Source organism: Gobio gobio, assembly GCF_949357685.1.
Source record: "Gobio gobio genome assembly, chromosome: 5".
Taxonomy (NCBI): domain Eukaryota; kingdom Metazoa; phylum Chordata; class Actinopteri; order Cypriniformes; family Gobionidae; genus Gobio; species Gobio gobio.
This window is the reverse complement of record NC_137101.1, coordinates 8271401-8282109: the sequence shown is the minus strand read 5'-3', so window position 1 is coordinate 8282109 and position 10709 is coordinate 8271401. Positions and strand designations below refer to the sequence as shown.

Here is a 10709-nt window from a genome sequence, read left to right as displayed (position 1 = left end):
AAGCATGCCGATGCATGTGTAGACGCTCTGCCATGCTGTAACTGACAGTAATAGTTTTATACAGTTTGTGTCTCAGCAGCGAGTCTGCAGAGAGTGACTGGCACTGCTGAAATAACACTACATGAAAGCTAATGACCAGCACTGCTGAAATGATGCCCTATGAAAGCGCTCTCTGTGCCATGCTGCTGTAGCAGTGCGAGGACTGACAGATTTAGCACTATACTCGTTCATGTAACGTTATCTCGACTTATAACATGTATTTGCGTTATGTTAAGAGTCATATGCGTTTCCGCACAATGAGAGCTTTGTTTAAAAGTGTGTCAATGCCTGTTAAGTGCACAGCGTTCTCAGAGCGTCTGATGTCTGACTGCTCAATCCAGCTCGAGGTAAGGGATCCGAATGAAACCGAGACCGCTGGGAACGACAGGATGAAAGGAAAACGAGAGTGACAGAGGACGATGTGTTAATGAGGGATAAAGAGACTATTGGAGAAGAAACATGGATCAGCAGGGTCGACAACCTGAGGGGTCGCCATTAGCACGAGAGATGGGTTTATACGATTTAATTGGTCTTTCAGAGATGTTCAAATCCCTCTCACCTGCATGCTACTTTATCACTCACTCATATGAGGAAGTAATCCTTCTTTATATCATGCATATTTAGTTATAAATGCCCACATGGAATACGAGCCCGCAGAATTCGAAGACCCGTCATTCAGGTTCTTCATATTTCTGTTTATAAAACATTTTGGCTAATCAGATCTGAAAATGTGAAAAAAAAGTGTGCAGATTCCATCTGTGCCAGGCCAAAAACAGACTTTTTTTGCAATTTTCATTCTGTCATGAAAATGAAACTTAACGTCAAACGTGTTGTCAAACTTTTTTAGGGACAGGCTGAGAACTTTAACCGGAAAGTACCATTTTATGAGCCGTAAACGCTATTCTTTGTTTCCTGCAAATGTTTACTCATTCATACTTTGATTACTTGGCCAATATCGGCCATTTTGAAACTGGCGGAATCCCCCAGAAAACCATTCATGGATGGCAAATGAATATGTACTTTTTGGGTAATTTTGGGACCTTGGAAAGTTGACAATTGAACAATGAACGACAATGAGAACTATTCATTATTAGTTTTTCAATCATGTTTAGTGACATAGAACATACATTATATTGCCAAAAGTTGCCTTTACATGAACTTTAAAGACATCCCATTCTTAATCCGTAGGGTTTAATATGGAGTTGGCCCACCCTTTACAGCTATAACAGCATCAACTCTTCTGGGAAGGCTTTCCACCAGGTATAGGAGTGTGTTTATGGGAATTTTTGACGTTCTTCTAGAAGCATGTTTGGGAGGTCAGGCACTGATGTTGGACTGACTCACAGTCTCCGCTCTAATTCATCACAAAAGTGTTCTATCGGGTTGAGGTTAGGACTGTTAGGACAGTCAAGATCCTCCACACCAAACTCGCTCATCCATGCCTTTATGGATCTTGCTTTGTGCACTGGTGCGCAGTCATGTTGGAACAGGAAGGGGCCGTCCCAAAACTGTTCCCACAAATTTGGGAGCATGAAATCGTCCAAAATGTCTTGGTATGCTGAAGCATTAAGAGTTCCTGGAACTAAGGGCCAAGCCCAACCCCTGATAAACAACCCCACACCATAATCTCCTGGCAACCGCCAAACCCAGACTCGCCCATCGGATTGCCAGACAGAGAAGCGTGATTGGTCACTCCAGCTTACAATCCAACGCTCTCCATTGACTTTGCATTGCGTGAGGCTGCATCCTTGTCATTTCGGACTTATAACAAAAAACAGAACAATGTCTAAAAGCTGATATGTGACAAAGTGTACAGCAAACAAGCTAAAAAACACAGAAATAAGTTTTTATAAGCTGTCGACCCCAAAAAACGAGAGTTTAAGGAGACAAAAGTGGATAAAGGCAGTAAAACGTGACGCTTCAGCAGGAAGAATGGGTACATTTTGGGATCTTGACACTCAGTTTGCCTGTGTGTGCAGTAAATATGTTGTCACTGTTAAGTCAAATATCCAAATGTCAGTTTTATATATGATATTTCCAGTCGCTGATTACGTTCCCCTGTAGTGTGTGTAGCCTACTTCTCAGTGTAATATAACGTGTCACGCTCTGTCGCTCTGTCACAATGGCCTGTATCAACTTTTTTGTCCTTAAACGCTCGTTTTTGGGTCAACAGCTTATAAAAACGTCTGGGTTTTGGGTTGTGGGTTTTGCTTAGCTTGTTTACTGTACACTTTGTCACATATCCGCTTTTAGACATTGTTCTGTTTTTTGTTATAAGTCCGAAATTACAAGGATGCCGCTTCACGCAATGCAAAGTCAATGGAGAGCGTTCGATTGTTTTCCCCCCCGGTGGGCGTGGTCTTCGGATTATGACGCGTGGTGCTCTTTCTCTATGCCTAGTGATTGATTTTATACACCTGTGGCCATGATGGAAGTGATTGGAACACCTGAATTCAATGATTTGGAGGGGTGTCCCAATACTTTTGGCAATATAGTGTATATACACTGTTCAAACTGTTTTTTTTTTTTTTTAAAGAAATCTCTTATGCTCATCAATTCTGAATTGATGTAATCAATAATACAGTAAAAACTGTAAAACTATATATCATTAAAATATCTGTTTTCTATGTGAATACATTGTAAAATGCAATGTATTCCTGTCAGCATCATTACTCCAGTCTTCAGTGTCACATGATCCTTCAGAAATAATTCTAATATGCTGATTTGATACTCAAGAAACATTTATTATTATTGTTTTGTAGTTTTGTGGAAACACTGATACACAGGATTGTTTCATGAATAAAGTAGCTATAATTGGAAACAGAAACTGTCCCTTTTGATCCAATTGATGCATCGTTGCTAAAAAATTTAATTATTAATTTCGCTCAAACAAATCTTACTGACCTCACACACTGAACTTATCTTGCCTGCTAACTCATTACAACCAGAAACAATGGTCTGCAAACAAAGTGTGTGTTGTATTTGGGGTTGAATATGGGTTCGCTCTGCCTGAACATGCACTAAAATGATCCCACCTGCGTCCAGGTGGATCTTGCTGTTATTAAATCGGTGGTCTATTGGACACACACCTGCTGTAATGTCCCATATGCTGACAACACAGCAGCTGCCCCCCTCTCCGCTGCGTGACCTTCAGCTCACCCGCTTCATCAGACAGTTAGCCATTGTTTGAGATGAGCCATGTAGTGGGCAGCTTTATGAATATTAAGCTGTGAAGAGCTGAGGCTGTACACATTGATGAAATGTCTCACTGCTGATAGATGAGGATCTAATGGCAATGTTTTATTCCGGAGAGCCGGCAAACTAAAGGACCTAAGGCACAGAGATCTTGTTTACTCCTAGGGGAAATCAGAAAACTAAATGAGCAAAGCAGGAATGTTTTTAGCCTCCTAAACTCCGAGTTTACAGCCAATGAACAGCACTAAACAAAATAGATATTACCGAAACGGAGAAATAGCTGTATATAAAAACTCTGGATTATTAACTGGCCCAGCTGTACACATAACCTTGCGCTGCTCATTCCCAGCAGGCCTGTTTCCGCCCAGCCATGATCACATAGTCGCATATCTGCAGCCATCCATCAGCCGAGGATTATGGTATACCGGAGGATTAATCTGTCTCTATCTACCCGTAACATACTCTAAAACACATCAGTTCCCTTATCACCGCTCGGAGCACAAAACCATAAGTCAGACTACAACTTAAATGCACTCGCTCATAAAATCACATATACAGTAATAAAAAAAGATGTTTTTAGTCAATAAAAGATGACAGGGCTCCATTTGGACGAATACAGACCATCAGATCTCTGCCAACACACTAAAACACAGCCAGATTTGTTATTTTGAACCATTTCCCATTAGCAAAAAATAAATACTAGGGCTCTCAATTGATTAAAAATGAAATTTAATTATCATGGATATGCTGATTAATTCATAAAAGTGCATGGAAATCATTTAAAGGCATTGCATTATTGTGGCAGGTGAGTAGAAATCAATGCACTTGTTTTATTTCCTTTTTTTGTGATTTATTTTGCATTTGACTTTCATTCATTCTAAAATATATAAATAAATAAAAACAACATTTTGATATAATTAATTGTATTAAAATACTACACTAAATGGACACATTGCTATGTTTTTTATTTGTATGTTTGTTTTTTGGACTTTGGAATGCCATGTTTTTTAGACATGTCCCATGGAAATGCCTTGTTTTTTACATGATCCATGAAAATACCATGTTGTTTTTTGGACATGTCCCATGGAAATGCCCTATTTTTTTAACATGTCCCATGGAAATGGCATGTTTTTTACATGTCCCATGGAAATACCATGCTGTTTTTTGGACATGTCCCAAGAAAATATGTCCCATGGAAATGGCATGTTTTTTACATGTCCCATGATAATTACATGTTTTTTGGACATGTCCCAAGAAAATATGTCCCATGGAAATGCCATGTTTTTTACATGTCCCATGATAATTACATGTTTTTTTGGACATGTCCCATGAAAATGCATTGGTTTTTTGGTCATGTCCCATGGAAATGCCTTGTTTTTTACATGTCTCATAGAAATGCCATGTTTTTTTGGACATGTCCCATGGAAATGTCTCTTTTTTATATTATTATTATTATTATTATATATCAAAGTAACATGTTTTTACCATCTGATACCCTCATTGTACCATGGTACAGTGCTTTTATTGTAAGAGTCCTGTTCATTCATCATCTTTCCCTTGTGGAAAGAGGCGAGGTTTCAATCTCATTATGGTTTGAATTAGCTTTAAATTAAGAGTTCAATATTTACAACGTATTTGGGTGACTTCATTAATCAACGACTGATAAGCATTGATTGAGTGTGTGTGTGTTTTACGTGGACTGCGAGGAAGTGTGTGTTTGCTTCCCACCAGACACAGACATCTGGGCAGTTTGTCCACTTTCTCTGATTAACTTTGCTGGCATTTTCTCATTTCTCTTTTGCTCAAGCATTTCATTCTCTAATTATTGTTTTAATACAAATCTTTTTTGAATAACAATTACTGTGATGGCAAAGAGAGTCTTTAGAAAATGTAGAATATATTAGCATAGCAGAAAGTTAAGCAATGAAATGTTCTATTTTATATTTTCTTAATATGATCAAACAACTTAAAACACATTACTGAAGTAGTAAGAAGTGTGTGTGGGAACTTACAATGAAATATTCTGACTCACTACACCCAGACAACCACAGGATGATCTTTCCAATTCACCAATGACTTCATGAATGAGCTTGAGTGTGTGTGTGTGTGTGTGTGTGTGTGTGTGTAAGGTCTTTTGTCAGATTTCAACACTGTTGAAGCAGCCTAATCCTCTTTTACCGATGTAAAATAGCCCTAACATTGAACAAATGTTGTGTAAAAGTTGTTCTTAAAGGGACAGTTCACCCAAAACTTTCTCATTTACTTACCCCAGTGTTGCTCTTTCCTTCTGCGAAACACAAAATAACATACAGTATTTTGATATAATGAAAGTCCAAAAAAACAATTGTCTTTCACTGGACTTGAAAAGTCATGAGGGTGAAAGTAAATGTTTGGGTGAACTAGCCCTTTTAAGGTGTCTGTACTCTGTATATAAATTCAGAGTGTTTAAACTCAGATGACCGATTCAGTCCGAAACCACAACAGAAAAAACTTCACTCGTATGTCTGGCTTTCCACTTAGCCGGACAAGTTAAGAGTGTTTGTCATGTTCTCCTACTATATTTAATCAGAGGGGTGTGTGAGTTGGTGTGTGGGTGAGTGCTGTAAAAGTGGTCATCTCTGTGTCTGGTCCCGGGATTGTAGGTCAAGAACGTTGAATCAGAGCTAAATAGCTGGGAGATTGGAGTCTAATAGACAATGTTTGCTTTTTCTGTCATTGTGGGGACTTTCCATTGACTTCTATTGTTTTTATACCGAGGTAATGATGTTTTTTATCCCCTAACCTTCACAGAAAACCTCCATTAAGGCATTATTTAGTCTGTTTATTAAGACGTTTTCCTCATGGGGACTGTTTGCTTATCTTCCATTCTAGGTGATTACAAGTTTTACCATCCTTGAGGGGGATATTTGTTCCCCACAATTTAGGCAAAAGCCTAGCCAGAGTCATGAATATGACTACTAACTGCATTATTCACAGGACCTTTGCTGTGTGTGTGTGTGTGTTTGAGTTGTTTGTGAGGCTTTTTATGAGCGTGTCAGCATCCTGGCGGCGTGATGCCGACACAGCACTCTAATTGCATACTGAATGTGGACACACACACACACACACACAGAGAGAGCTGTATTCATTATCCAAACTCTTTCTTGAGACTATCGGGACGAATCTGCATCCTTCTATTTCCTGTTCTGTCCTTCTTCATCTTTGTATCACTGTCCTTGTGCAAAGAGAATGTGCACACGCTCTCTCTTTGGGGCGACCCAGGCTGTCATTATTCATCCGTCTCGTTCTTCCCTCTGCGTCTCCATCCGTCCATATTGTCCCTCAGATCACATTACATCTGAAACTAGCCAACAAACGTGTCACCTTGAAGGCAGACCGAGAAAAATGGCTTCACATCCCTCAAACTCACAACCAACGGGATACGGATGTCACCCAAAGCACTTTCGTATTCATATATTTACTGCAAATATTTTCCTTCGGCTGTTTTGATCTGCATTGCGGGTGGTCGCAGGATTATCTGCATATGTCCTGCGACTCCAGCCAAAAACAACAGCCTTATGCAAAACACGCAACACATAGATGTTCAAGAACACGTGCGCATGCAGTGCTTCAGCTTTAAGTGCGGCTCTAACTCACTGTCAAGATGCTGTCAGGTTTAAAGGTGACCCTCAAACTCTGATGGAAGATACTCAATCATACTCTCTCTCTCACACACACACACACACACACACACACACACAAACAAACAAGATGGCGATGATAGTAAGAAGCAGATCACAATCAGACAAATTGATGGCTAAAGACTGAGTTTGGCTGCCCATCTGACCAGATCTTCATCTGAGCTGCATCAGCTACTAACACAAACACACTGATTCATTATTAAACTGTCCATGCACTCATTAAAGAGTTTGTTCACCCCAAAATTAAAAGTTCTGTCATCATGTATTCACCCTCAAGACTTTTGTTCATCTTCGGAACACAAATGAAGATCTTTTTAATGAAGTCTGAGAGCTTTCTGTCCCTCCATTGACAGCTACACAACAAACACTTTGACGCTTCAAAAAACGAATCCATATGAATTAAGCGGTTTAGTCCAAATTTTCTGAAGAGACGCGAGCACTTTACATGATGAACAGATTGAATTTAGGCTTTTATTCACATATAAACATTCATCAACTCAAACATCAGTTGTGGGAAACGGAAGCTCAAGCATGTTCGCTTGACGTGTGAGAACCAATGAGGTTCATTCTCGTGTTACGCAGCACGTTTGAGGTTTAACAAGAACCAATGAGGTTCATTCTCGTGTTACGCAGCACGTTTGAGGTTTAACAAGAACCAATGAGGTTCATTCTCGTGTTACGCAGCACGTTTGAGGTTTAACAAGAACCAATGAGGTTCATTCTCCTGTAACGCATCATGTTTGAGGTTTAACAAGAACCAATGAGGTTCATTCTCGTGTTACGCAGCACGTTTGAGGTTTAACAAGAACCAATGAGGTTCATTCTCCTGTAACGCATCATGTTTGAGGTTTAACAAGAACCAATGAGGTTCATTCTCGTGTTACGCATCATGTTTGAGGTTTAACAAGAACCAATGAGGTTCATTCTCGTGTTACGCATCATGTTTGAGGTTTAACAAGAACCAATGAGGTTCATTCTCGTGTTACGCATCATGTTTGAGGTTTAACAAGAACCAATGAGGTTCATTCTCGTGTTACGCATCATGTTTGAGGTTTAACAAGAACCAATGAGGTTCATTCTCGTGTTACGCAGCACATTTGAGGTTTAACAAGAACCAATGAGGTTCATTCTCGTGTTACGCAGCACGTTTGAGGTTTAACAAGAACCAATGAGGTTCATTCTCGTGTTACGCATCATGTTTGAGGTTTAACAAGAACCAATGAGGTTCATTCTCGTGTTACGCATCATGTTTGAGGTTTAACAAGAACCAATGAGGTTCATTCTCGTGTTACGCATCATGTTTGAGGTTTAACAAGAACCAATGAGGTTCATTCTCGTGTTACGCAGCACGTTTGAGGTTTAACAAGAACCAATGAGGTTCATTCTCGTGTTACGCAGCACGTTTGAGGTTTAACAAGAACCAATGAGGTTCATTCTCATGTTACGCATCATGTTTGAGGTTAAACAAGAACCAATGAGGTTAATTCTCGTGTTACACATAATGTTTGAGGTTAAACAAGAACCAATGAGGTTCATTCTCGTGTTACACATCATGTTTGAGGTTAAACAAGAACCAATGAGGTTAATTCTCGTGTTACACATCATGTTTGAGGTTTAACAAGAACCAATGACGTTCATTCTCGTGTTACACATCATATTTGAGCTTCTGCAAGAACCAACGAGGTTCATTCTCGAGTTACACGTCATATTTGAGGTTTAACAGGAACCAATGAGGTTAATTCTCGTGTTACGCATCATGTTTGAGCTTCAGCAAGAACCAATGAGGTTCGAGATAACGAAATAATGAAATCCCACAAATAAAGGTACATTTTGGTAACAGCATTGGAAAAGTTATATGCAATAAATAGAAACTAACACAGCTCATAAAATATTTATGAGGTGAACAAACAACATTTTCTGAATGTCAAAGCTGTAGTGTGTAATTTTTTCTCTATAAAAAATAAGCAAACCTTCATTGGTGATGCCAGTGGCACCGAAAATTACACACTTCATCTTCTTTCACTAACCAAAAAAATAATTTTTGAGACTTTTTAAGCTTTATTTAGTGCCCTACTTGTGGAAAGTGCCATATATAGTAAATGAAAAGGGAAAAACGCTCCCCTCAATCTAAGAAGTCGACATGTTGGTGGTCTAATGCATGGAGTTGTGTTGTTGTGTTTGTGCGTGCGGACCCCCTGGTGTGCGATAACACGTCTGCAGGCTGGAGAGCCATCTGCCACTCAACAAAACACAAGAGACAGTCAAACAATACAGTGCATTCCCTCACAGTCACAGACCACACACACACACAGATAATGAAGAGAGGTTTCCGAGCACACACTGACCTCATAATCAAATTTTATAACACTAAGAAAACATAGGTGACCTTTTGTGTTCTGCATATGCAATTATTATCGATTCAATCAGCCGAACCTCTCCCCTTTCAAGAAAGACTTCCCACATATGAAATATTTCCCTGTTGACTTTGATGTATAATGCCCACAAGAGTCTGGTATAGATCCTGAGGTTAAATATGATTGTACTTTCTGACATCAGTGATGATGCAATAAAGCTTAAAACCATCGGCGGGTTGTCAAGAGCATTTCCAGGCCAATGCTAAACATCGCTCTGTGTGCCCATGTGCGTAATTAGCTAGTCTCGAGGACGGAAGGAAGTGCTTGTGTCAGCTAAATAGAAGAGAGAGAAAAAAAGAAAAAGATAGTTGAAATGCAGCCTGTAGTCATTGTTCACATCCCAACTACAATCAAAGCATTCCCATAGGAACGTAGTCTTCCTGGTTTGGAGAATAGGAAACAGTCACTAGTCTACAGCCGTTGTCATTTCAACAGCTATAGCGCTCAGAAGCTTCATTTTCTGTTGCATTGTGTACAGTGATCAAAGACGTGTGCTTCTCACACAAAGCTTTGAAGAGTTAGTGCAGGTTAGTACAGCATAAGATGGAATAGTTCATCCAAACACACGTCTAAATATGATAATAAAATGCAAATATGCTGCCTCAAGATGTGAAAACTATGGCAGAGGAGATTTTCAGTGACTTAAAAGCATGCATGATTGTAGAATCTTTTCTAATTGAATCTCAATCATAATTATAAAAATCTGTTATTTATTTAAGGCAAAAACGCTAATTCGTTCAGAAAGTAAACAAGACTCTTAACAAGTGTCAACATATTCATTCAAAAACACTGAATCATTGAGAAAAGAAACATGTGGCTGTCTTAATGAGTGAATCATTGAATCATTAGCTTAACCGATTCATTCAAAAACACTTATTCATTCAGAAATGAAACACTACCTGTGTTTTGCTTTGAGACGCAGCAAAACTCATATTCGATATTGAATCATTTGCTTAACCAATTCATTAAAAAACGCTGATTCATTCAGAAATTAAACACTACCTGTGTTTTGCTTTGAGACGCAGCAAATCTCATATTCGAATATTGAATCGTTCGCTTAACTGATTCATTTAAAAACGCTTATTCATTCAACAATCGAAACACTACCTGTGTTTTGCTTTGAGACGCAGCTAAACTCATATTCGATTTGATTGAATCATTTGCTTAAAGTCCTCGTGAAATCAAAATTGATCATATTTACTTTGTTAGCGCAAATTGCTAGTTTTGTGGTGAACAATCCATCTGTGCAAGTCAATCCGCATCAAAAAATTATTTGGCTTTGTAATCTTTAATCAAAATCTGAAAATGCTCCTCCCCTCTACATTGGCAGGCCTTTTTTGATGACGTCTGTATGACGGCTTGGGCTTCGACACCGACATGC

General features: G+C 39.1%; 1 protein-coding gene across 4 annotated transcripts in view; it reads right to left on the bottom strand.

Annotated features, from left to right (window-relative positions):
* The window catches only part of chst11 (carbohydrate (chondroitin 4) sulfotransferase 11), a 68844-nt gene that overhangs the window by 35949 nt on the left and 22186 nt on the right, over nucleotides 1–10709 (bottom strand). The window lies entirely within an intron of this gene.